Source organism: Dendrobates tinctorius, unplaced genomic scaffold (genome assembly GCF_039654945.1).
Source record: "Dendrobates tinctorius isolate UK_male_01 unplaced genomic scaffold, ASM3965494v1 ptg000383l, whole genome shotgun sequence".
Lineage (NCBI taxonomy): Eukaryota > Metazoa > Chordata > Amphibia > Anura > Dendrobatidae > Dendrobates > Dendrobates tinctorius.
This window is the reverse complement of record NW_027362049.1, coordinates 1,255,791-1,280,442: the sequence shown is the minus strand read 5'-3', so window position 1 is coordinate 1,280,442 and position 24,652 is coordinate 1,255,791. Positions and strand designations below refer to the sequence as shown.

The window sequence follows — 24,652 nt, the reverse complement described above, 5'->3', positions numbered from 1 at the left end:
AGCTGTCCCTGGTACTCCAGGAAATGCTCAGCTCAGGTCTGTAATTACACCGCTCGCCTCCTCCTGCCCCCCGGCTACTCATAGTTGTACACTCAAAGGTACGCCTCGCAGCAATAGACAGAATAGGCCTAGAATCTTTCACCATCTTAACACTAAGTGCCATTGTCACTGCTGCAGCCTAATTCAGCCCCTAGATACCTGGCACCAGAGGGGAGTACAGGCTGATTGCATTTTATGTGGAGTTGTATAATGATTGAGAAGAGGATATCTGAGTGGTGGACAACCTCTTTAATGTCAAGAATTGGAGGGATTTAATGGTTCTCCATCCACGGGCATAGTCGGTTCACTTTGCTGAACACAAGGGGTACTATAGCACATAGCATAACGTCACGTGAGCCCTGCAGCCAATCAGAGGCTGCTAATGACCCGCTTCCTGACACTTCCTTTGGCTGTAACTGACATCAGGAGGAAATCAGATATTAGCAGTCCTCACTTATGGATGTCAGCTTCGTCTGAAGGAAGTGAGTGAAGCAGCCCATTAGCGGTCACTGATTGGCTACAGGGCTCATGTGACATAACGTCACGCGAGACCTAGCACCAACAAGAGTGACCCCACCGGTCAGACATTGATGACCTATCCTACAGCTAGGCCACAAATGCTAAAGTAGTGGACAACCTCCTTAAGACTGGTGTGTAAACTTGGTCATTGAAGTGAATGGAAGCTCAGCTGCAGTACCTTAGAATGGCCACCACTGAGTATAAGGCACTGCGGTGTTCTGACTACACACACTGAACTTCTGGCACTAGGTATCTGCGGTTCGGTGTTGGGCCTGCACTAATCAGATACTGATGACTTACCCTAAGGAGAGGTCAGATCTAGTCAACACTTTTTTAGTAATCTTTCACCTTGAATTTCTTGTCCATTGGATATCATGGTTCTAACCTCACTCCATGTCCTGGTGAGAACCTGAGCAAAGTGTTAGAGGGATTCTCCATAAATTTATCCACTGCTCCAGCCCATTCTCGCAGCTTTATATGTTGTTGGTTGATAGTGAGACATTACTACATCCACACCTCATATATATATCTATATACCATGTGTGTACTCTCAAGGAAGGCCTACAAGAACATCAAGAGAGAAGGAAGATCCGGCACTGGAGACTTAATAAAATCCACGATAAGTTTTATTCACATAATTTCATGATAAAACCATAAAGGGGAAAACAGACCCCCCACGCCTGACGCGTTTCGAACCTTACACCAGGTTCTTCCTCAGAGACTCATGAAATTATGTGAATAAAACTTATCGTGGATTTTATTAAGTCTCCAGTGCCGGATCTTCCTTCTCTCTTCATGTTTGCAACACATGGTGGTCAGCCATTTGATCCCTAGGCACGACCGGCTTACAGGACTATTTTGGTGAGCACAAATTTCCCTTTCCCCTTCCTAATTTTCTACAAGAACATCATCTATGGGAGTGATGAGATGTGCTGCAGGTGAAGAGCCTCTATCTGCAGAGGACAATTCTAGCTCTGGGTGCTGCAGACACAATGTGGAAACCTAATCTTCCAGCATTACTCTAGCTATGAACTGCTATTTTGGTGCCATCAAATAAGTTCCTCTCCTGTATCAGTGAACTGAAATGCCTCTATTCATGCGTGACCATGTGAAATGGGAATTTACATGTCCTGACATAGCTGGGAACGCAGTGATCAGAAGACTCAACTGCTATTGTTGGCAGTAGTGGTGGAATACATGACAGCACAGTAGACAAGTTGTCTTCCTTTAGATCAGGTCTCTACCTTGGTTAGGGGAGAAGTGATCACCAGGCAAGGGAGACAGGAGGGTTGTCGCTGGAAACACCTGAGACTAGTCGTTTACTAGGGTGATCTTCTGTGGTATCTGGTCATACAATGGAATGCAGCAATTGCCGAGACTGAGCAGACATGGGGGCACATGCCCATGGCGTCCAGTTCCAACACCATCACTTGTACAGTCATGGCCAAAAGTTTAGAGAATGACACAAATATTAATTTTTACAAAGTCTACTGCTTCATTTTTTCTAATGGCAATTTGCATATACTCCAGAATGTTATAAAGAGTGATCAGCTTAACAGCAATTACTTGCAAAGTCAATATTTGCCTAGAAAATTAACTTTATCCCCCAAAACACATTTCAACATCATTGCAGCCCTGCCTTAAAAGGACCAGCTAACATCGTTTCAGTGATTGCTCCATTAACACAGGTGTGGGTGTTGATGAGGACAGGGCTGGAGATCAATCTGTCATGATTAAGTAAGAATGACACCACTGGACACTTTAAAAGGAGGCTGGTGCTTGGCATCATTGTTTCTCTTCTGTTAACCATGGTTATCTCTAAAGAAACACGTGCAGTCATCATTGCACTGCACAAAAATGGCCTAACAGGGAAGAGTATCGCAGCTAGAAAGATTGCACCTCAGTCAATCTATCGCATCATCAAGAACTTCAAGGAGAGAGGTTCCTTTGTTTCCAAAAAGGCTCCAGGGCGCCCAAGAAAGACCAGCAAGCGCCAGGACCGTCTCTTAAAAGTGTTTCAGCTGCGGGATCGGGCTACCAGCAGTGCAGAGCTTGCTCAGGAATGGCAGCAGGCAGCTGTGAGTGCATCTGCACGCACTGTGAGGCGGAGACTCTTGGAGCAAGGCCTGGTCTCAAGGAGGGCAGCAAAGAAGCCACTTCTCTCCAGAAAAAACATTATGGACAGACTGATATTCTGCAAGAGGTACAGGGAGTGGACTGCTGAGGACTGGGGTAAAGTCATTTTCTCTGATGAATCCCCTTTTCGATTGTTTGGGACATCTGGCAAACGGCTTATTCGGAGAAGACCAGGTGAGCGCTACCACCAGTCTTGTCTCATGCCAACTGTCAAGCATCCTGAAACCATTTATGTGTGGGGTTGCTTCTCAGTCAAGGGAATGGACTCTCTCTCAGTCTTGCCTAAAAACACAGCCATGAATAAAGAATGGTACCAGAATGTCCTCCAAGAGCAACTTCTCCCAACCGTCCAAGAGCAGTTTGGCGATCAACAATGCCTTTTTCAACATGATGGAGCACCTTGCCATAAAGCAAAGGTGATAACTAAATGGCTCAGGGAACAAAACAGAGATTTTGGGACCATGGCCTGGAAACTCCCCAGATCTTAATCCCATTGAGAACTTGTGGTCAATCATCAAGAGACAGGTGGACAAACAAAAACCTTCAAATTCAGACAAAATAAAAGCATTGATTTTGCAAGAATGGACTGCTATCAGTCAGGATTTGATCCAGAAGTTGATTGAGAGCATGCCAGGGAGAATTGCTGAGGTCCTGAAGAAGAAGGGTCAACACTGCAAATATTGACTTGCTGCATTAACTCCTTCTAACTGTCAATATAACCTTTTGTTACTCATAATATGATTGCAATTATATTTCTGTATGTGATAAAAACATCTGACAAACACACATAAAAACCAGAGGCCAGCAGATCATGTGAAAATATAATATTTGTGTCATTCTCTAAACTTTTGGCCATGACTGTACATAGAATACGACACTTGACCATTTCCAGTTGTCCCATAGTCAATGAATGGAGATCCAGTATGCGCACCTCCACTCTTCAGAGCCCTATTGTCAGGATCCAGGTACTTGGTTGCGTCCCTATGGATAGAGCTAGCGCCATCCAAACAATCACAAACCACTGTCGTTCCAACAACCACCTATTATCTATGGGTGCCCTTAATCTAAAGGGGGTTTTTACACATAGCGATATCGCTATAACGTCACCGGTTTTGTGATATCGCTATGTGTGATACTTACCTCCGACCGGCTCCCCCGCTGTCCATCGCTGATCGCGCGAGAATGTCCGGCTCCATTTCTCGTCGTCAGCTTCCTGCTGGCGCTGACGAGCGACGCGTGGAGGCTGGCGGGAGGACGTCAGGATCGCTGTGTGTGAAAGGTGAGTATCATGCGCTGTATCGCTGCTGCATCGCTGTGAGATCTGCCTGTGTGGCAGCTCACTAGCGACCATTTAGCGATGCACCAGTGATCCTGACCGGGATCGCTGGTGCATCGCTAAATGTAACTGGCCTTAAGGCTATATTCACATGTCTAGTAATCATTTGTTAGAACGGATCCAGCAGCAATCCGTTGGCAGAAAAGTTGCCCAAACACAACTTTTTTGTCCGTTTTTTCTTTAAATGATATCAGCTGTATCAGTTTTTTGTTTTTGGCTTTTTTTTTTAACACAGATCTATGGAAAAAGGATCGGTTAAATAGGCATCAGTTTTTCTTTCATTTGAAAAGAATCTGATTTTAGCTTACTGGATCAGTTTCAAATGGAAGATAATGGATGGTTAATGGATTCATTTTCCACAGACTTCAATATTAAAAAAAAAAAATGGATCCAGCTGAAATCGGATTTTTAAAAACAGACAAAAAAGTTGTGCCTGCAAACGGCTTGCTGCTGGATCCCTTCTAATGTATAACTACTGGACATGTGAACATGGCCTAACCCAGTAGAGTTACAGGCCTTAGCGCACCAAAGGCTGTCATCCCAGTATTTGCTTTTTTCAGTGTGTGATAACAGTCCACTCATCTTCTGTCCAAATGTGGCTCTCCTCCAGAATGCTCTTCTCCTCAATATTCCTCCTATGAATGCTCAAGACAATCAAAATGTCCCTGTTAGCCATCCCTGGGTAGTGCTGATACCGCCTCACTGCACCTTTATACACCACTGCAACATACTGGACTACAAGGTGGCAGAAAAACAACACTGGACAATCACTGCCCTCTTTTAATATTATAGTTGCTTTCAAAATTATATTGAAAAACCAACACCAATAAAAAGCTGAGGTCAACTGCTTCCTATCTCTCATGTGTTTCGCCTTTTGAGGCTTCATCAGGGGTTCCAAAAGTGAGGAACATTGAGGAGTGCCTCTTTAGGAGAGAAGATGAGCGGACTGTTATCACATACTGAGAAAGAAGTGGTGAGATAACGTTGACTGTAAATATAATGGGTTACATTACCTCAGCGTGTTTATATATAGCCCTGTAGTCACTGTGTATTCGGCAGAGAGAAAACTTCACCCTCCTAGCTCCAAGCCAGATTTGTATTGTTTTGTTTCAAAGAGTTGGCCACAATTCAGACAGGGAGTGGTTGTTCTACTAGTTTGAGCTGTAATTAGCAGATCTCTGTCAATCTATAGCCAACTGGATTATTTGCAGTGACACACTTTTAGTAGAAAAATAACACACACTAAGCCGCTGCACCCTGTATTAGTGCAGATGCATTTAGGCTGTCTGGTTTGTATCTGAATTTTTTGGAGGATTTTTTCCTCTTTTTGAGGTTTTCATGTTAGAGTAGGACTGGCAAGTGTAAGGAACGTTGACGCAGTTTGCCAGCTTCCGTATTAAGGCCTTAATATCAACCAATACCTTACATATATTGATATGTTTTTTGTGCACTTTTTATATTTTTTCCAGGGTGCAGTTGGGCCCAAATGGTTCTGCAAACTTGTGGCCTCTGTTCACACGGGATGCATTCTAGTTGGCACTGGGCAGCCCCCCTATATGGTGTTACTAAGAGGTTGTGAGCCAGAAGCCCTGCATTCCCTGTGTGAACACTGCCACATGCGGATTATTTCTTCTGCACTGGTGTACCACACGGCCAATCCCTGATTGTAGGCTGGCTGTTTCATTTGGTATTTCTGCACCTGTGCAGCTGCCATTTTACTTGGGTCCGCTGCACCCTGTATTAGTGCAGATGCATTTAGGCCTGTCTGGTTTGTATCTGAATTTTTTGGAGGATTTTTTCCTCTTTTTGAGGTTTTCACACTAAGCCTAAATAAGTTGCAAATTAATGGCCGTGAGTACCTATAACACATACATACCCTCTGTTCCCGGCTCAGAAACCGGCGAATCCCTGAAGAGCACAGTGTGTGGCCTGGGGGGACTCATAAGTTTGCAGTGACACAGAGGGACTGCAGACTTATCAATTTGGACCGGACAACCCCTTTAAGTTTTAGCCACACCACATTTGAGTCAAGCAAGGGAAGTGTGCTGCACAGAGTTAAAAGTTTAATAAATTTGTCTAAAAAGCAATGCACCAGAATTTTGGCCTAAAGAACCAACACAACCATCTGCATAAATGTGGGCCATTTTGTAGAGTTAGAATTTTGCCTTGCATTCTTCCCTCTACATGCAGGGCCGACATAAAGGGCAGGCAAACCTGAGCACCTGCCAGAAGACAACGCTGGATCCTCCAGAGGACGTAGTGGGTGCAATGATGTCACTTCATTGTGCTGTGCTGAGCAGTGGAGCTGCTGAGTACACACTCTGCAGAGACCGAGGAGAGGCAAGTATGTATTTAAATATTTTTAAATCACTGAGTATGTGGTGGCCATAATACTGGAGTAATGTGGGGTGTGTATTATATTATTTGAGGCTGCGTTAAACTATATGGGGGCTGCACTATACTCTATCAAGGACTATAGGGAGGGAATTATACTATGACCTACATGGAGGACTATGCGGGTGCATTATACTATATTGAAGACTATGGGGAGTGTATTGTACTGCATGGAGGACTATGGGGTGTATTATACTATATGGGGGACTACTGGGTGTGCATTATACAATATGGAGGACTATGGGATGCATTATACTACATTGAAGACTATGGGGAGTGCATTATACTGCATGGAGGACTATGGGGTGTATTATACTATATGGGGGACTATGGGGGTGCATTTATACAATCTGGAGGACTATGGGATGCATTATACTATATTGAAGACTATGGGGAGTGTATTATACTGCATGGAGGACTATGGGCTGCATTATACTATTTAATAAGTGGAGGGCTATGTGGTGCATTATACTAAACAAGCAAAATGCTGCATATTCATCGAGTGATTGGATGAAAATTCATTGTTCTCAGCAGCACATCGCTGGTGTAAACTGTAGATGTACTGCTGATAATATGATACTGTATGGGGACAGAGTGATCTAATAGTGATTGTTCTGTTCCCATTATTCTTCCTCAGGCGGTGCAAACAGGCCGGGAAACAAGAGTCGAACGACTTCAGTATTGTTGATCACACCCGTTTAACAGTCTGAACTCAGCGCATGTAAATACAACAGAAGTGCTTCTGTGTGATGGGGCAATATGTGAGCATTTGGGCCCCACTTTAAACTTTTGCCCAGGGTCCCGCTTTATCTAAAACCGGCCCTGATTTCATGTCAGGAATGCTGTATGGAGCAGGACATGTCCACCCCAGCTTAGTGGCATTAGATAGACGGATGATCATATCAAAACTAGAAAAATAAAAACTACGTGCCAAGAATGCTGATGAGAAGAGGCCATGTTTTAGCTATGTCATAGCTAAGCATCCCAGTGGTATTGTTGGGTGTTTTGAAGTGTAGACTGCCTATGGAAGAAAGACTAGGCCAGATTTTTTGCAATATCCATTGAGCTATGTTTGGTTTTTGGATGACAAAAATGGAAATACAAAATTCCAGTACACGATCCACTTCTTTAGATGTGGATGGAAATGTCCTAAAACCACTTGTGTGTTTTTTACCGCAATGCAGAAGCAATACATTTTGCAGCTGGATCAGAATAAGTGGTCTGTACAACTTTATTCAGCCAAAAAAAGGGATCACAACTGGGTCTGGTTTTGTAGCACTGCAGAGAACGGAGCATGATGGATAGTCACCTGTTCTTAAGCCCAGTGCATGTCCAGAACACTAGAGGTGCTCAGATGTGTCTCTGATAGAAGTGGACTAACGAAACACACAGGTGCAGAGCACAAACCAAGTGTCTCCATGTTAGCAACGGATCCAGTTTTGTTTAGTTTATTAATAAAAGACGACAACTGGACATGGGAACAGAGCCTTTCACTACGGGGTGGCTCAGTGGGGAGCATTGTTCCTGGGTTCAAATCCCACCAAGGAGTTTGTATGTTCTCCCCGTGTTAGCGTGGGTTTCCTCCGGGTACTCCGGTTTCCTCCCACATTCCAAAGACATACTGATAGGGAATTTAGATTGTGAGCCCCATCGGGGACAGGGACAATAAGGTTTGTAAGCGCTGTGGAAGTACTGGCGCTATGTGAGCAGGGCAGAATAATGGCGGGGTGGCAGGCATTCAGCGTTGCCCTGATAACAGACGAGTGGCAGTGATTTCACAAGACAATGAAGCGGCGGATACAGGAACATCAAAGACAAACGTGATATGTACAGGAGGTACTACCGCTGACACAAAGCAACAAACACTCAGCAAGGCTCAGCATTCACACACCCACTCTATTCCCATGGCACACAGCCAGCGGTATGGGGGACGTCCACATCCAGGACAGGCAGTGGGCAGCAGCCACATGCTGGGAGTTGTAGTCCTGATCAGCACAGACTGGACAGAGCAGCAGCCTCCATTACTGCTTATAGGCAGGACGATGACTGCACAGCTGCACTGCAGACATGACACTGCACTGTGTCCGGTGACAGCGGGAATGGACGGGGCAGAGCAGCATCTCGGACACTGAGGGGGCGCACATCATGTGACTGCGGCCCCGTGTGCGCCCAGCACGGGAGGGGCGGTACCTACCGGAGTCCCGGCCACAAGCCTCTTGTTTGGCTGCACAAACTTCGCTCTAACCCGAGCAGATGCCGGAGCGGAGCGACTACAGGACCTGTGATGATGTCACGGTCATGTGACCGGTCACGTGAGGGGAGGGGTGATGCGGGCTGTTCTGGAGAGTGCTGTGCTGCATAGAGGGATTGTACAGTGACTGATGTGAGGTCGGGTCACACCGCAGCGCAGCCAGACCCAGCTATGCTGGGAGTTCTAGTTCTCCTGGTACACAGCAAGACTAGGAGCGCTAGTTCTCCCGAGATACAGCCTCTGTTGTAATATAGACATCATGAACATGCTGGGCGTTGTAGTTCTCTCCTGTAGTAATAGAACATGGTCAAGCTGGGAGCTCTAGTTCTGATATACAGCCCCTCCTGTAATGTAGACAACATGCTGGGAAGTTCTCTCCTGTAGTGATAAACATGACCATGCTGGAAGTAAGGCTATGTGCACACTATGCAGAAAATGTCTACATAAAAAAACGCACTCCTTCCCAGAAGCAGTTTGTCCCCAGACACCTAGAAAATAGCCAGAAATGCGGAATTTGCCGCAAAATTAATGAGCATGCTGCATTTTTTTTTACCGCAAAGCGTTTTTTCGCGGTAAAACCGCATCAATATGCACAAAAAGTGCAAAATGCATTAAAATGAACGGGAAGCATCTTTTAGTCGTTTTTTGAGCGGATTGTTTGGTAAATCCGCAGAAAAAAACGCAACGTGTGAACACAGCCTTAGTCTGTGCTCACACACCGTTTTTTAGCAGTATTTATAGCAGATTTTCCAATAAAACCACTAAAAATAAGTTTCACATTCATTTCTATGCATTTTGCACTTTTTGTGCATATTGATGCGTTTTTTACCGCAAAATAATCGCATCGCGGTAAAAAATGCAGCATGCTCATTAATTTCGCGGATTTTTCCGCGTTTCTGGCTTTTTCTATGCGTTTTGAAAACGCGTGGAAAAAACACAAAAACCGCGCGTTTTCTGCGTAAAAAACATGCAGTTTCTGGGAAGGGAGTCAGGTTTTTCAGCAGAAATTTTCTGCTACGTGTGCACTTAGCCTTATAGTTCTCCTGATATACAGTACAAGTCTTTATATGGCTGTATGGCTGGAAAAGCAAAAAAAAATTGTGACTCTTTGAAGAAGGGGAGAAAAAAACGAAAACAAAATAAATGGAAAATCGTCCAGGGAGATGGCATATATTTATATTTAGAGATTAAGTAAATCGATAACAATATTAAATATTATCAACAGCCAAAGTTTAATCTCAGATTAAAATAGCATTGTTTGAGTATAATCTATATAAGTCCACATCACCATGCAGGAGGGTCTTATCTATAATACTAGCTATGAACCCGTTCTACGCCCAGGTGGCGAGCATTTTTATTGGTATATGGTCTCCCATCCTGTGTTGTGCTGCCACACTCCTCTTGTGGTATGCATGGTACCCTATTCCTCATCCTGGTATGCATGGACCCCCCCAATCCTGGTAAGCATGGCACCCTATTCCTCATCCTGGTATGCATGGTCCCCTCACCCCCCTTTCGTGGTATGCATGGTCCCCTCACCCTCCTTTCATGGTATGCATGGTCCCCTTCACCCCTCTTTCGTGGTATGCATGGTCTCCTCACCCCCCTCTTCGCGGTATGCATGGTCCCCTCACCCCCCTATCCTGGTTTACATGCTACCCCTCACCCCCCAATCCTGGTATGCATGGGCCCCTCACCCCCCTTTCATGCTATGCATGGGCCCCTCACTCCCCTTTTGTGGTATGCATGGTCCCCTCACCCCCTTTCGTGGTATGCATGGTCCCCTCACCCCCCAATCCTGGTATGCATGGGCCCCTCACCCCCCTTTCATGCTATGCATGGGCCCCTCACTCCCCTTTTGTGGTATGCATGGTCCCCTCACCCCCTTTCGTGGTATGCATGGTCCCCTCACCCCCTTTCATGGTATGCATGGTCCCCTCACCCCCCTTTCGTGGTATGCATGGTCCCCTCACTCCCCTTTCATGGTATGCATGGTCCCTTCACCCCTCTTTCGTGGTATGCATGGTCCCCTCACCCCCCTTTCGTGGTATGCATGGTACCCTTCACCCCCCCCTTCATGGTATGCATGGTCCCCTCACCCCCTTTCGTGGTATGCATGGTCCCCTCACCCCCCCCTTCATGGTATGCATGGTCCCCTCACCCCCCTTTCGTGGTATGCATGGTCCCCTCACCCCCCTATCCTGGTATACATGGTCCCCTCACACCCTATCCTGATATGCCTGCTACCCCTCACCCCCCAATACGGGTATTTGTGGTCCCCTCACCCCCCCTTTCCTGGTATGCCTGCTACCCCTCACCCCCCAATCCTGGTATGCGTGGTCCCCTCACCCCCCCTTTCCTGGTATGCATGGTCCCCTCACCCCCTTTCATGGTATGCATGGTCCCCTCACCCCCTTTCATGGTATGCATGGTCCCCTCACCCCCCTTTCGTGGTATGCATGGTCCCCTCACCCCCCTTTCGTGGTATGCATGGTCCCCTCACTCCCCTTTCGTGGTATGCATGGTCCCTTCACCCCTCTTTCGTGGTATGCATGGTCCCCTCACCCCCCTTTCATGGTATGCATGGTCTCCTCACCCCCCTTTTTTGGTATGCATGGTCCCCTCACCCCCCTTTCGTGGTATGCATGCTACCCTTCACCCCCCTTCATGGTATGCATGGTCCCCTCACTCCCCTTTCGTGGTATGCATGGTCCCCTCACCCCCCTATCCTGGTATACATGGTCCCCTCACACCCTATCCTGATATGCCTGCTACCCCTCACCCCCCAATACTGGTATTTGTGGTCCCCTCACCCCCCCTTTCCTGGTATGCCTGCTACCCCTCACCCCCCAATACTGGTATGCATGGTCCCCTCACCCCCTATCCTGATGTGCATGGTCCCCTCACCCCCCCTTTCCTGGTATGCATGGTTCTCTCACCTCCTATCCTGATGTGTATGGTCCCCCTCACCCCTATTAAACTGCACACATACAAAAAAAAACATTTATACTCACCCTTCTTTCCTGTGCTCCAGCACTGTCACCACGTTCTGCTGGAGGCCAGGGGAGGAGTCTGGCGCCGAAGTACGCGCATGCCCATAGCGCTGTCCGGCCCCATATTGCTGAAGACAAACTGCAAATGTGTCTTCAGTAAAATGGCGATGGATCGCGCTATGCACATGCGTGATTCCGGGCGCACTCCTGCCCCGGTCTCCGGCCGGAGAAGCACCGCGGCAACGCTCCTCCCGGTCAGGTATGAAAGCATACCGCCATCTCCGGGCGCCATACACTCCTCAACGCTGGCTGCCTCATTCTGTCTGGAGCCAGACTGCGCAGGCGCATCACGCTTGCGCAGTCTATAAAGGCTTCGGACAGAGTGACGCTTAGCCCATTTTATTATAGATCCTGATTCACAGTTATAAAGTATCTCATACTATCCTTATTGAAAAAATGACCAAGGATGGGATTGTCAAGGCTACAGTTAGGTGGATTCATAACTGGCTCAGTGATCGTGATCAAAGAGTGGTGATAAATGGTTGCACATATAATTGGAAGAGAGTTTCTAGTGGAGCATCACAAGGCTCTGTCCTAGTCCCAGTGTTGGTCAACATTTTTATCAATGATCTAGATTAGTTTACCTTCAGTACCCTAATCAAATTTGTAGACGATGCAAAGCTAGGAGGGATAGCTAAAGGCCCCATCACACTAAGCGACTTACCAGCGATCCCGACACCGATATCAAGATGTCAGGACCGCTGGTAAGTCGCTAGGTGATCGCTGGTGAGCTGTCACACAGACAGCTTCACCAGCGATCAGCACAGCGATGACGAGCGCCCGGCATCGCTGGCCATCCCTGTAAAAAATAGAATCAAAATAAAAAATATAGTTATTCTCACCTTCCGACGTCCCGTTCAGCCATCCTGCCCCTCTCCACGCTCCGGTCCCAGTGATCCTTTGCACGAATGACCGCGAGATGTCACGGTCTCGAGGGATAACAAAGTCTCACGGTCATTCGTGCAAAGGATCACTGGGACCGGAGCGTGGAGAGAGGCCGGAAGACTGCGCGGGACGTCGGAAGGTGAGAATAACTCTATTTTTTTATTATTTTTTACACCTGATCGCTGTTCTCCCGCCTGTCACACACAGCGATGCGTGCTGGCCAGTGGGAGACCAGCGACCAAAGAAATGTCCAGAGGTTTCTTCCAGCGATCAGCGATACCGGCAGGGGGGCCGCTCGCTGATCGCTGTCACACACAGCAATCTCGCTGGTGAGATCGCTGTTACGTCACAAAAGTTGTGACTCAGCAGCGATCTAGCTACCGAGATCGCTTAGTGTGACGGGGCCTTAACACTAGAGAAGACGGAAAGGATCTAGATAAAAGGCCCTTTACACATATCAGTTTTTTGGCGTCAGTCACAATCCATCGGCTTGACGGATCCGTCACAGATTGTGAAAAACTGATGCGACGGATCCGTTTTTTCGACGGATCTAATTGACGGATCCGTCAGAAAAACGGATCCGTTGCGTTCGTTTTTTCATCCATTTTGTCCGTTTTTGACGGATCCGTTGTTTTAAAAGAGATAGAAAAGAAAGATAGAAAGAATAGATAGAAAGAAATAAAGAATAGATAGATAGAAAGAATAGATAGATAGGAAGAATAGAAAGAAAGAAGATAGATAGAAAGAATAGATAGAGAGATAGAAAGAAAGAAAGAATAGATAGAAAGAATAGATAGATAGGAAGAATAGAAAGAAAGAAAGAGAAAGAAAAGATAGCTAGATAGAATACAGTAGATAGGGAAGAATAGATAGCTAGATAGATGATAGGAAGAATAGATAAAGAAAGAATACAGTAGATAGGAAGAAAGAATAGATAGAATAGATAGATAGGAAGAATAGAAAGAAAGAATACATAGAAAGAATAGCTAGATAGATAGAAAGAATTAATAGATAGAAAGAATAGATCGATAGAATAGATAGAAAGAAAGAAAGAAAGAAAGAAAGAAAGAAAGAATAGATAGATAGATAGATAGGAAGAATAGATATAAAAGAAAGAATAGATAGCTAGATAGAAAGAATAGATAGAAAGAATACAGTAGATAGATAGAAAAAAAGAATAGGTAGATAGAAAGAATAGATAGCTAGAAAGAAAGAATAGATAGAAAGAAAGAATAGATAGGTAGGAAGAATAGATAGAAAGAATAGATAGGAAGAATAGATAGAAAGAATAGATAGAAAGAATAGATAGATGGATAGATAGAAAGAAAAGATAGATAGAATAGAAAGAAAGAATAAATAGATAGAAAGAATAGAATAGATACATTACCTGCGGTAACCTCTTCCCTTGGATTTTCCCACGCTTCAGAGTTCACTCCAGGTCAGGCTGTGAGGGGGCGGAGCTTCTGTGACGTCAGCGCTAGTCACTGATCCTCCGCTCCCAGCAGCTCATTCCTCAGTGCTTTACAGCCGGGGTGGTCTCATTAGCACTGCTCCTGGTTGTAAAGTATTTACCCCCCAGATATGGATTGCGCCATGTGACTTGACTGTTCGCCGGACAGGTATGGGTATATTGTTTTTTTTTTTGTTTTTTTTATTTCTTTCAGGAGATCGAGGGCTTCGATTGGATAGGAGAACAATAAAGATGGGAAACCTGTGTGTTTATTTATTTCATCAAAAGACTTTATTCTTATTGTGTGTGTTTATTTAAACCTTGAATAAGGCTGTGTGCCCACGATGCGATTTTTAAGCGTTTTTGCCGCGATTTTTGGCGTGAAAACGCTGCAAAAACGTTTAAAAATCTTGCACATGACGCACCCCATGCATTCCGCACATGCTGTGCTAATGTTGCGCTTTTTTCCGCGGCGGAATCGCATCGCGGAAAAAATCGCAGCATGATCATTTTTTTGTGCGGAATCGCAAAGAATTGCCGCGATTCCGCACCCATAGCAATGCATGAGAATCGCTTACTTCCTGCATGTGGCTATGCCCACCATGCGGGAAGTTAAGCGTCTCATGTGCGGTTGGTACCCACGGTGTGGAGGAGAGGAGACTGTCCTCCAGGCCCTGGGTACCATACCCCTGTAATAAAAAGAATAAAAAATAAAAAATTGGGGTATATTTACCTTCCGGTGTCCCGCGCTGCATTCCCGGCCTCAGCGTTCCCAGTAATGCCTTGCGGCAAGGTCCTGTGATGACGTAGTCTCGCGTGACTCTGGTGGTCTCGCGAGATCGCTATAGCAACGCGAGACCAACGTCATCACAGGCCTACAAGGCATCGCTGGGAACGGGAGCGTCGCTGAGACTGCGCGGGACGTCGGAAGGTAAATATACCCCGATTTTTTATCTTTTTATCATTTTTAACATTTTATCTTTTACTATTGATGCCGCATAGGCGGCCTCAATAGTAAAAACCTTGTCACACTTGTCAAACACTATGTTTGACGAGTGTGACCAACCTGTCAATCACTTTCCAAGCGATGCTTCAAATCGCTTGGAAAGTGCTTGAGAAAATCGCGGCAAAATCGCGAACAGAATTGCGGTAAAATCGCGGTGAAATCGCGTGGGAAAAAAAGCGCGATTTCTGGGAAGGAGTCCGGTTTTCATTGTGCGTTTTAAAACGCTACGTGGGCCCATAGCCTAACTCTACCTTCCCAGCCTGAGAATATCAGCCCCCAGCTGTTTGCTTTAGGCTGGGTTCACATTGCGTTAGGGGCAAGCCGCTAGCGGGATCCGTTAGATGGCGGCACTAACGCTATCTAACGGATCCGTTAGCGCACCCATTGCCCGCAATGTTAATAGCGCATACTAATGCATGCCGAAATCGGCATGCGTTAGCAAGTATGCGTTATTTCCTGACGCGGACCCGTTCGCTGTGCATAGGAATGTATGGGCTAACGCATGGTAGCGCTAGGTACTGGAGCACTACCATGCGTTAATGCATACCGTTAGCGCTATGGCGCTAAAGATACCAAAAATGACATTTGCGTTAGGGCATCCGTTTAACGGATCCGTTAAACTGATGCCCTAACGCAATGTGCACCTAGCCTTAGCAAAGCTGGTTGTCAAAAATGGTGGGGACCCCAATCCGATTTTTAAATTATTTATTTAAATAATTTTTTTTAAAAAGTGTGGGAACCCCTCTATTCTTGATAACTAGCCTTGCTGAAGCTGACAGATGAGGGTTGCAGCCCCCAGCTGTGAGTTTCTTGGCTGGTTATCAAAAATAGGGGGAGATCCACAACGTTTTTGTAAATTATTTATTTATATTCAGCGCAGGAGCGGCAGATGAATACTCCCATCTGCTGCTCCTGCTTTAACTGCAATTCGTGGTAGTAGGTGCCAGATGATGGGATCAGTTGTCCCATCAGCCGACACCAGTGACAAGAGGTAAACTGAGCATGCGCAGTTAAAAAAAAACGGAATCTGTCACCAGATTTCATCATGTGACGGACTACGCCGCATCCGTTGCCCATAGGCGTCCATTCTAGCAGATGACAGACGGCGACGGATCCGTCAATGTCCGACTTTTCGATGGAGACATAAAACGTTCCTTTGTGCGTTATTTCCGGCCGATGGACAAAGAATTTGTCCGTCGCTAATACAAGTCAATGAGAAAAAACGGATACAGCGGCATTAGTCGCTGGATCCATTTTTTTCAAAATTCGAAGGATTGTGACTGATGGCAAAAAATTGATGTGTGAAAGAGGTCTTAGCCTGAACAATGGGCAGCAACTAATAAAATGTTTTTTAACAAGGAGTAATGCAAGATTCTACATCTGGGAATTCGGAGGTGGAAACATCATGGTGTGGGGCTGCTTTTCAGCATACAAAACTGGCAAACTGGAGATGATTGAAGGAAGGATGAATCGATAAATGTATTGAGATATTCTTAATAAAAATCTGCTGCCGTCTACCAGGATGATGACGATGAAATGGGGGTGGACATTTCAGCAAGACAATGATCCCAAACACACAGCCAAGGAAACTCTCAATTGGTTTCAGAAAAAGAAAGTAAAGCTACTAGATTGGCGCAGCCAATCACCAGATCTTAATCCAATAAAAGAAAAATTAATGGAAAGAACTAACACACAGAGTTCATAGAAGGAGTCCATGGAAACATCAGAAAATTATGCGAAAGAATGAGACAAAATCACACCTGAGCAATGCATGCGACTAGTTTCTCCATACAGGAGACGTCTTGAAGATGTCATCACCAACAAAGGGATTTTGTACAAAGTATTAATTACATTTCAGTAAGCGTCCTCAATACTTTTATCCGGTGTCATTTCTCATTCTTAGGGTATGTGCACACGTTGCGGATTGGCCTGCGGAATTTTCTGCACAGAAGCCACGTCTCTTGGCAGAAAACGCAGGGCAAAACGTTTGTGGATTTCATGCGGAATTGATGCGGATTGCAATGCGTTTTTGCTGAGCAGATTTGGTAGGTGGTACTGGGAATGGATTTGGTCTGTGAATTTTCTCACTTGTGCTTCTGGAGGAGAGAAAGAGAGGAGAGAGTCCAAACATGTTGCGGATCCGCATCAAAGACCGCAATGTGTGCACATACCCTTACACATAATTTATGGACATCTATGGTTTGATTTCTTTGTATTGTGTATTGGATAGGTTGTTACCGACGTCTGGTGAGAATTTCATGCCAGTTGCACCTTTAGGCTGGCATCACATTAGCGAGATATACGGCTGAGTGCTATGTGCAAACACAAAGCATTGCAGTTGTCCCAATGTTAATCTATGGGGCAGCTCCCATCAGCCGATTTTTTCTTGGCCGTATTACACAGGCTGAGAAAATCGCAGCATGCTGCGATTGTCAGCGTATTACGCCCGTAATACGCCAATGCAAGTCTATGGGGGCGAGAAAATTATGGATTACACACGGACCAGACGTGTGACTTGCGAGAAATACGCATCGGTGTCCTTTAATAAAAGCCCGCAATTCATTTTGCGATACAGTAAAATCACACTGACAGGTTTAATAAAGAATAGAAAGAATAGATATATACATATAGAATACACATATATATAGATATATATATATACAGTTGTGGCCAAAAGTATTGACACCCCTGCAATTCTGTCAGATAATACTCAGTTTCTTCCTGAAAATGATTGCAAACACAAATTCTTTGGTATTATCTTCATTTAATTTGTCTTAAATGAAAAAACACAAAAGAGAATGAAGCAAAAAGCAAAACATTGATCATTTCACACAAAACTCCAAAAATGGGCCAGACAAAAGTATTGGCACCCTCAGCCTAATACTTGGTTGCACAACCTTTAGCCAAAATAACTGCGACCAAACGCTTCCGGTAACCATCAATGAGTTTCTTACAATGCTCTGCTGGAATTTTAGACCATTCTTCTTTGGCAAACTGCTCCAGGTCCCTGATATTTGAAGGGTGCCTTCTCCAAACTGCCATTTTTAGATCTCTCCACAGGTGTTCTATGGGATTCAGGTCATGGGATTGCTGGCCACCTTAGAAGTCTCCAGTGCTTTCTCTCAAACCATTTTCTAGTGCTTTTTGAAGTGTGTTTTGGGTCATTGTCCTGCTAGAAGACCCATGACCTCTGAGGGAGACCCTGCTTTCTCACACTGGGCCCTACATTATGCTGCAAAATTTGTTGGTAGTCTTCTGACTTCATAATGCCATGCACACAGTCAAGCAGTCCAGTGCCAGAGGCAGCAAAGCAACCCCAAAACATCAGGGAACCTCCGCCATGTTTGACTGTAGGGACCGTGTTCTTTTCTTTGCCTCTTTTTTCTCCTGTAAACTCTATGTTGATGCCTTTGCCCAAAAAGCTCTACTTTTGTTTCATCTGAACAGAGAACATTCTTCCAAAACGTTTTAGGATTTTTCAGGTAAGTTTTGGCAAACTCCAGCCTGGCTTTTTTATGTCTCGGGGTAAGAAGTGGGGTCTTCCTGGGTCTCCTACCATACAGTCTCTTTTCATTCAGACGCCGACGGATAGTAGGGGTTGACACTGTTGTACCCTCGGACTGCAGGGCAGCTTGAACTTGTTTGGATGTTAGTCTAGGTTCTTTATCCAACATCCGCACAATCTTGCATTGAAATCTCTTGTCAATTTTTCTTTTCCGTCCACATCTAGGGAGGTTAGCCACAGTGCCATGGGCTTTAAACTTCTTGATGACACTGCGCACGGTAGACACAGGAACATTCAGGTCTTTGGAGATGGACTTGTAGCCTTGAGATTGCTCATGCTTCCTCACAATTTGGTTTCTCAAGTCCTCAGACAGTTCTTTGGTCTTCTTTCTTTTCTCCATGCTCAATGTGGTACACACAAGGACACAGGACAGAGGTTGAGTCAACTTTAATCCATGTCAACTGGCTGCAAGTGTGATTTAGTTATTGCCAACACCTGTTAGGTGCCACAGGTAAGTTACAGGTGCTGTTAATTACACAAATTAGAGAAGCATCACATGATTTTTCGAACAGTGCCAATACTTTTGTCCACCCTCTTTTTTATGTTTGGTGTGGAATTATATCCAATTTGTCTTTAGGACAATTCTTTTTGTGCTTTTTCATTTAAGACAAATTAAATGAAGATAATAACAAAGAATTATTTGTGTTTGCAATCATTTTCAGGAAGAAACTGAGTATTATCTGACAGAATTGCAGGGGTGTCAATACTTTTGGCCACAACTGTATACAGTATATATATATATATATATATATATATATATATATATATACACGTCATTGAGACACATATATATATATATTTATATTTCATAGAGTTCTACATAGCATAATAGCCGCTAAATCAATTGGCGGCTTCTGTAAAATTATTACAATACCTGACATGAAATGAAATGGTTTACTGTATGTAAACAATGTGTCATTTTAGTTTTTTTATATGTCTTTGACTAACAATTAGATTAGGGTTTGTGTGTAAAATTTGGGACATGTAGGTGTTAAATTAATGGGCAAATTTGTTGAAAAAAATTGTGTGGGCTCCCGCGGTAATTTTTCCGCCAGAGAGGGAAAGCAAGTGAGTGAGGGGAGATATTAATGGGTCGCCCTCCCGGGGCCGTGGGGTACTCGGTACCGGGCCGCTGTCAGCGGGATGTCACAGCAGCGGTGACCCGGTCCGTGGCCCCGGGCGCCCAAGCAATAGCGGGTGTAGAAACGGTGGAATGTAGTTAATGGAATAGTTCGTGACGCCACCTGTGGTGTTCAGCAAGGGAGGTATTAAGCTGACGCTGCAGACAGATCCTCCGGGACAGATGGTGTGGTGCAGCAATGATATTATAGCCCTTCACAGGCAGGGCTGTTGTCCCAGGGCAGGATAGGTGAAGAGACACTTAGAGGGTGTAGTGTTTCGCGCAGGGGATGTAGCAGTGCCAGGCGGACGGACGCAGGAAAGAATGGAGGACACCAGGGCATGTAGTTCCAAAGCTTTACTCACAGTCTGTAGTGCCCGCTTCTGTGCCGTGTCCTCCGGGTCAGGGACTCAGTCAACCTCCAGGCAAGATGGAATGCTCCCTTCCTACACTCCGCCAACTTATGTGCCTTTTCTGAACGTCTAATCTATAGTGCCTTTAAGTGTGAAGATCTCTTAGTACTGAGTTACACTGGAGTTCCTCCTGACAGATGTTCCCAAGAACTCTACTTGTACGGCAGACAGCTGTAGCCTGCTTCGGGGACTCTCTACTCCTGAGTCCCGGCTCTCTATCCGTGTTGCTGTTGTGCCCCCAAGTCTTAGATGGGAGTAGTGCATTTACAGCCCACTACTCCACCGGTGTCTGCTGCAGAACCATTAGTGTCCATACAACCTCGGGGACTGGGCCCCGACCTTGCGCTTAGAACTTCTAGGCAGGGTTCTTCCTCTAACCCACGTCCTCTGTGTTCCCTTTAACTCCTACGTTCCGTACTTGGCTTTCAATCCTATGGAAGCTCAGGCTTTGGTTCAATGTCTTTCTCCTTCTTTCCTTTCCTGTGCCAGCTGGTCCAGATCACTGAGGCAGCTGCAGCACTCCTTCCTCCATCCCTCTTCCAGGGATCCCCTTTCCTCACTCCTCTCTGAGTGACTTCCTCCTTCAGACTGACCTCAATCCTAAAACCTTCTCGCTCTTTTTATGTGTATTCTCAACTCCACCCACCTCCCAGCACGTTTAGTGTTCCAAGCAGGGAACCACCAAAGGTGCTCTGCTTCCCTCTACGCAAGGAGCCGCAATGTGGTTTTGCTGAACTACTCTATTGTGTGGGGTGCGAGTGTTAGAGCATGGTCAGGAGCCTCCAACTTACCAGGATGGTGGGGCACCACACCTTAGGAGAAGGTGCAGTACCTCTGTGGCGACTGAGCCACAGGGGTGCCACATTAATAGCCTAGAGAGAGAGACCATTGTTTTTGCCCCCCCGTCTAAAAAAATCTGTCCCAAGCCACCCAAGAAAAGGCGCATCTATAAGTGTTTCTGGCACTTAGCCTCTCTATTCCCATGGCCTTTAGTGGTGGCTCATGGGTTAATAATGGATTAATGTCACCTTGCTATTGGAAGGTGACATTAAGCCGGGTTAATAATGGAGAGGTGTAAATAAGACACCTATCCATTATTAATCCTATAGTAGTAAAGGGTTAAAAAAACAAGCACATTAATTAACCCCTTAAGCCCCAAGGGTGGTTTGCACGTTAATAACCGGGCCATTTTTTACAATTCTGACCACTGTCCCTTTATGAGGTAATAACTCTGGAACGCTTCCATGGATCCCGGTGATTCTGACATTGTTTTCTCGTGACATATTGTACTTCATGTTAGTGGTAACATTTCATTCAAATAACTTGTGTTTATTTGTGAAAAAAACAGAAATTTGGCAAAAATTTTGAAAACTTCGCAATTTTCCAACTGAATTTTTATGCCCTTAAATCACAGAGATACAGCACACAAAAAACTTGATAAGTAACATTTCCCACAAGTTTACTTTAAATCAGCACAATTTTGGAACCAAAATTTTTTTCGTTAGGAAGTTATAAGGGTTAAAATTTGACCAGCGATTTCTCATTTTTGCAACACCATTTTATTTTAACGGACCACATCACATTTGAAGCCACTTTGAGGGGTCTATATGATAGAAAATACCCAAACGTAACACCATTCTAAAAACTGCACCCCTTAAGGTGCTCAAAACCACATTCAAGAAGTTTATTAACCCTTTAGGTGCGTCACAGGAATTTTTTGAATATTTTAAAAAAAATGAACATTTAACTTTTTTTCACAAAGAAAATACTTCAGGTTCAATTTTTTTTATTTTACCAAGGGTAACAAGAGAAATTGGACTGCAAAAGTTATTGTGCAATTTGTCCTGAGTACGCTGATACCTGATATGTGGGGAGGAAACACTGTTTCGGCGCATGGCTGAGCGCAGAAGGGAAGGAGCGCCGTTTGACTTTTTCAATGCAAAATTGTCTGGAATTCAGATCGGACACCATGTCACGTTTGGAGAGCCCCTGATGTACCTAAACAGTGGAAACCCCCCACAAGTGACACCATTTTGGAAACTAGACCCCCCAAGGAACTTATCTAGATATGTGGTGAGAACTTTGAACCCACAAGGGCTTCTCAGAAGTTTATAACGTACAGTAGTACAATTAAAAAATCATATTTTTTCCACAAAAATGATCTTTTCACCCCCAATTTTTATTTTACCAAGGGTAACAGGACCCTAAAAGTTATTGTGCAATTTGTCCTGAGTATGCTGATACCCCACACGTGGAGGTAAACCACTATTTGGGCGCATGGCAGAGCTCGGAAGGGAAGCAGTGCCATTTGACGTTTTTGGCTGGAATTGAGATCAGACACCATGTCGCGATTGGAAAAACCCTGATGTACCAAAACAGTGGAAACCCCCCACAAATGACACCATTTTGGAAACTAGACCCCCCAAGGAACTTATCTAGATGTGTGGTGAGAACTTTGAACCCCCAAGGGCTTCACAGAAGTTTATAACATACAGCCGTACAATTAAAAAATCATATTTTTTCCACAAAAATGATCTTTTCACCCTCAATTCCTATTTTTCCAAGGGTAACAGGACCCTAAAAGTTATTGTGCAATGTGTCCTGAGTGCGCTGATAACCCATATGTGGGGGTAGACCACTATTTGGGCGCTGTAACAGCAGTGGTCGTGCCCGCCGCCGTTCCCCTAGCACCGGGTCCCCCCGCGTCTGTTTCTTACCAGTCCCGTCGCGTGCCGCCGCCTCCTCCTCTCTCCGGTTCACGTGCGCCTCCCCTCTCCTCCTGCTCATACGCGCCCCGCCTCCCTGGTCTCCCGACAGCTGCTGGCCCGCACATGCGCATTAGGTCGCGGAGTGGAGTCATATGTGGACTCGGGTGTGGCTGGTAATTTCATTCGGCTAGAGGAGGTGGACAAGTTCCAGATTTCGGTGGTTACTTTGGAAAACCCACGCGCGATTTCCTCTGTGGATGGCAGACCACTTCCGGAACTTATCACCATGGTTACTGCTGAAGTGGAATTACGAGTGGGAGCTCTTCATCGGGAGAAGATAGCTTTCTATGTCCTGCCCAATTTGTCCCACGCCGTTCTCCTTGGATTACCCTGGCTCATGTTACATGAACCGGTTCTGGACTGGCGCTCTGGGGAGATTCTGCGCTGGGGTCATACTTGCCAGGAAAGCTGTCTTTTGTCAGTGGTCCGTCCTCACCCGCTTCAGAAGCCAGTCGACCTTTCAGGACTCCCGGCTCCGTTTCACGCGTATGCCGACGTCTTCAGTAAGAAGGAAGCAGATTCCTTGCCACCACACCGGTTTTCTGACTGTCCCATTGAGTTGATTCCAGGAGCCACCCCCCTAGGGGGAGAACGTATCCCCTGTCTCCAGCAGAAACCTCGGCCATGACAGAGTACATTCAGGAAAATTTGGCCAAGGGTTTCATTCGAAAATCTTCTTCTCCTACTGGCGCGGGTTTTTTCTTTGTCCGGAAGAAAGACGGATCTCTCAGGCCATGCATTGATTATCGAGGGCTGAACAATATCACTGTTAAAATCGGTATCCTCTTCCGCTGATTCTAGAGCTCTTTGACCGGCTGAGGGGGACCCGGTTCATTACCAAATTGGATCTGTGAGGAGCCTATAATTTGATCCGAATCCGCGCTGGAGACGAGTGGAAAACGGCTTTCAATACTCGAGACGGCCATTATGAATATTTGGTCATGCCGTTTGAACTCTGCAACGCCCCGGCAGTGTTCCAGGAATTCGTCAACGAGGTTTTTCGGGATTTACTGTACTCCTGTGTGGTGGTGTACTTAGATGATATTCTCATCTTCTCACCCGATCTATCCTCGCATCGAAGAAGTGTTCGCCTGGTCTTGCAACGTCTTCGGGAGAATCATCTCTATGCGAAATTGGAGAAATGCCTGTTTGAGCAAACCTCGTTGCCTTTCTTGGGCTACATTATCACTGACTCCGGTCTGGAGATGGATCCCGAGAAGCTCTCTGCCGTACTCAAATGGCCTCGTCCTGTCGGTGTGAAAGCCATTCAGCGCTTCCTGGAATTTGCAAATTATTAAAGTTTATTCCCCACTTTTCTTCCGTGGCGAAGCCCATCACGGCCCTGACCCGAAAAGGAACTAAATCAAACTCCTGGTCTCCTGAGGCAGAAGACGCCTTCCTTACTTTGAAATGCTCCTTTGCGTCTGCACCAATCTTGCATCGCCCTGTAGCCAGCAGGCCCTTCATCCTCCGTTCCCCTAGCACCGGGTCCCCCCGCGGCTGTTTTTTACCAGTCCCGTCGCGTGCCGCCGCCTCCTCCTCTCTCCGGCTCACGCGCGCCCCGCCTCCCTGGTCTCCCGACAGCTGCTGGCCCGCACAAGCGCATTAGGTCGCGGGTGCGCGGCTGCCAGGTTGTTTAACCCTGCGATGGGTGGCGGCCGTTTAGCGGTCAGCCAATCGCCTGCCAGCAGGGGATATATCAGGCGTCTCCCATAAG

General features: G+C 45.8%; 1 protein-coding gene across 3 annotated transcripts in view; it reads right to left on the bottom strand.

The window, feature by feature from the left end:
- Positions 1-8,775, bottom strand: part of PRPSAP1 (phosphoribosyl pyrophosphate synthetase associated protein 1) — a 38,042-nt gene extending 29,267 nt beyond the window's left edge. The window contains exon 1 of one of the 3 annotated variants that reach the window (XM_073563167.1): positions 8,619-8,775. The gene's annotated coding sequence lies outside the window, so the exon portion shown is untranslated. The remainder of the gene's footprint in view (positions 1-8,618) is intronic. The other 2 variants (XM_073563168.1, XM_073563169.1) reach the window with 2 other exon arrangements.
- Between the last annotated feature and the right edge of the window lie 15,877 nt (positions 8,776-24,652).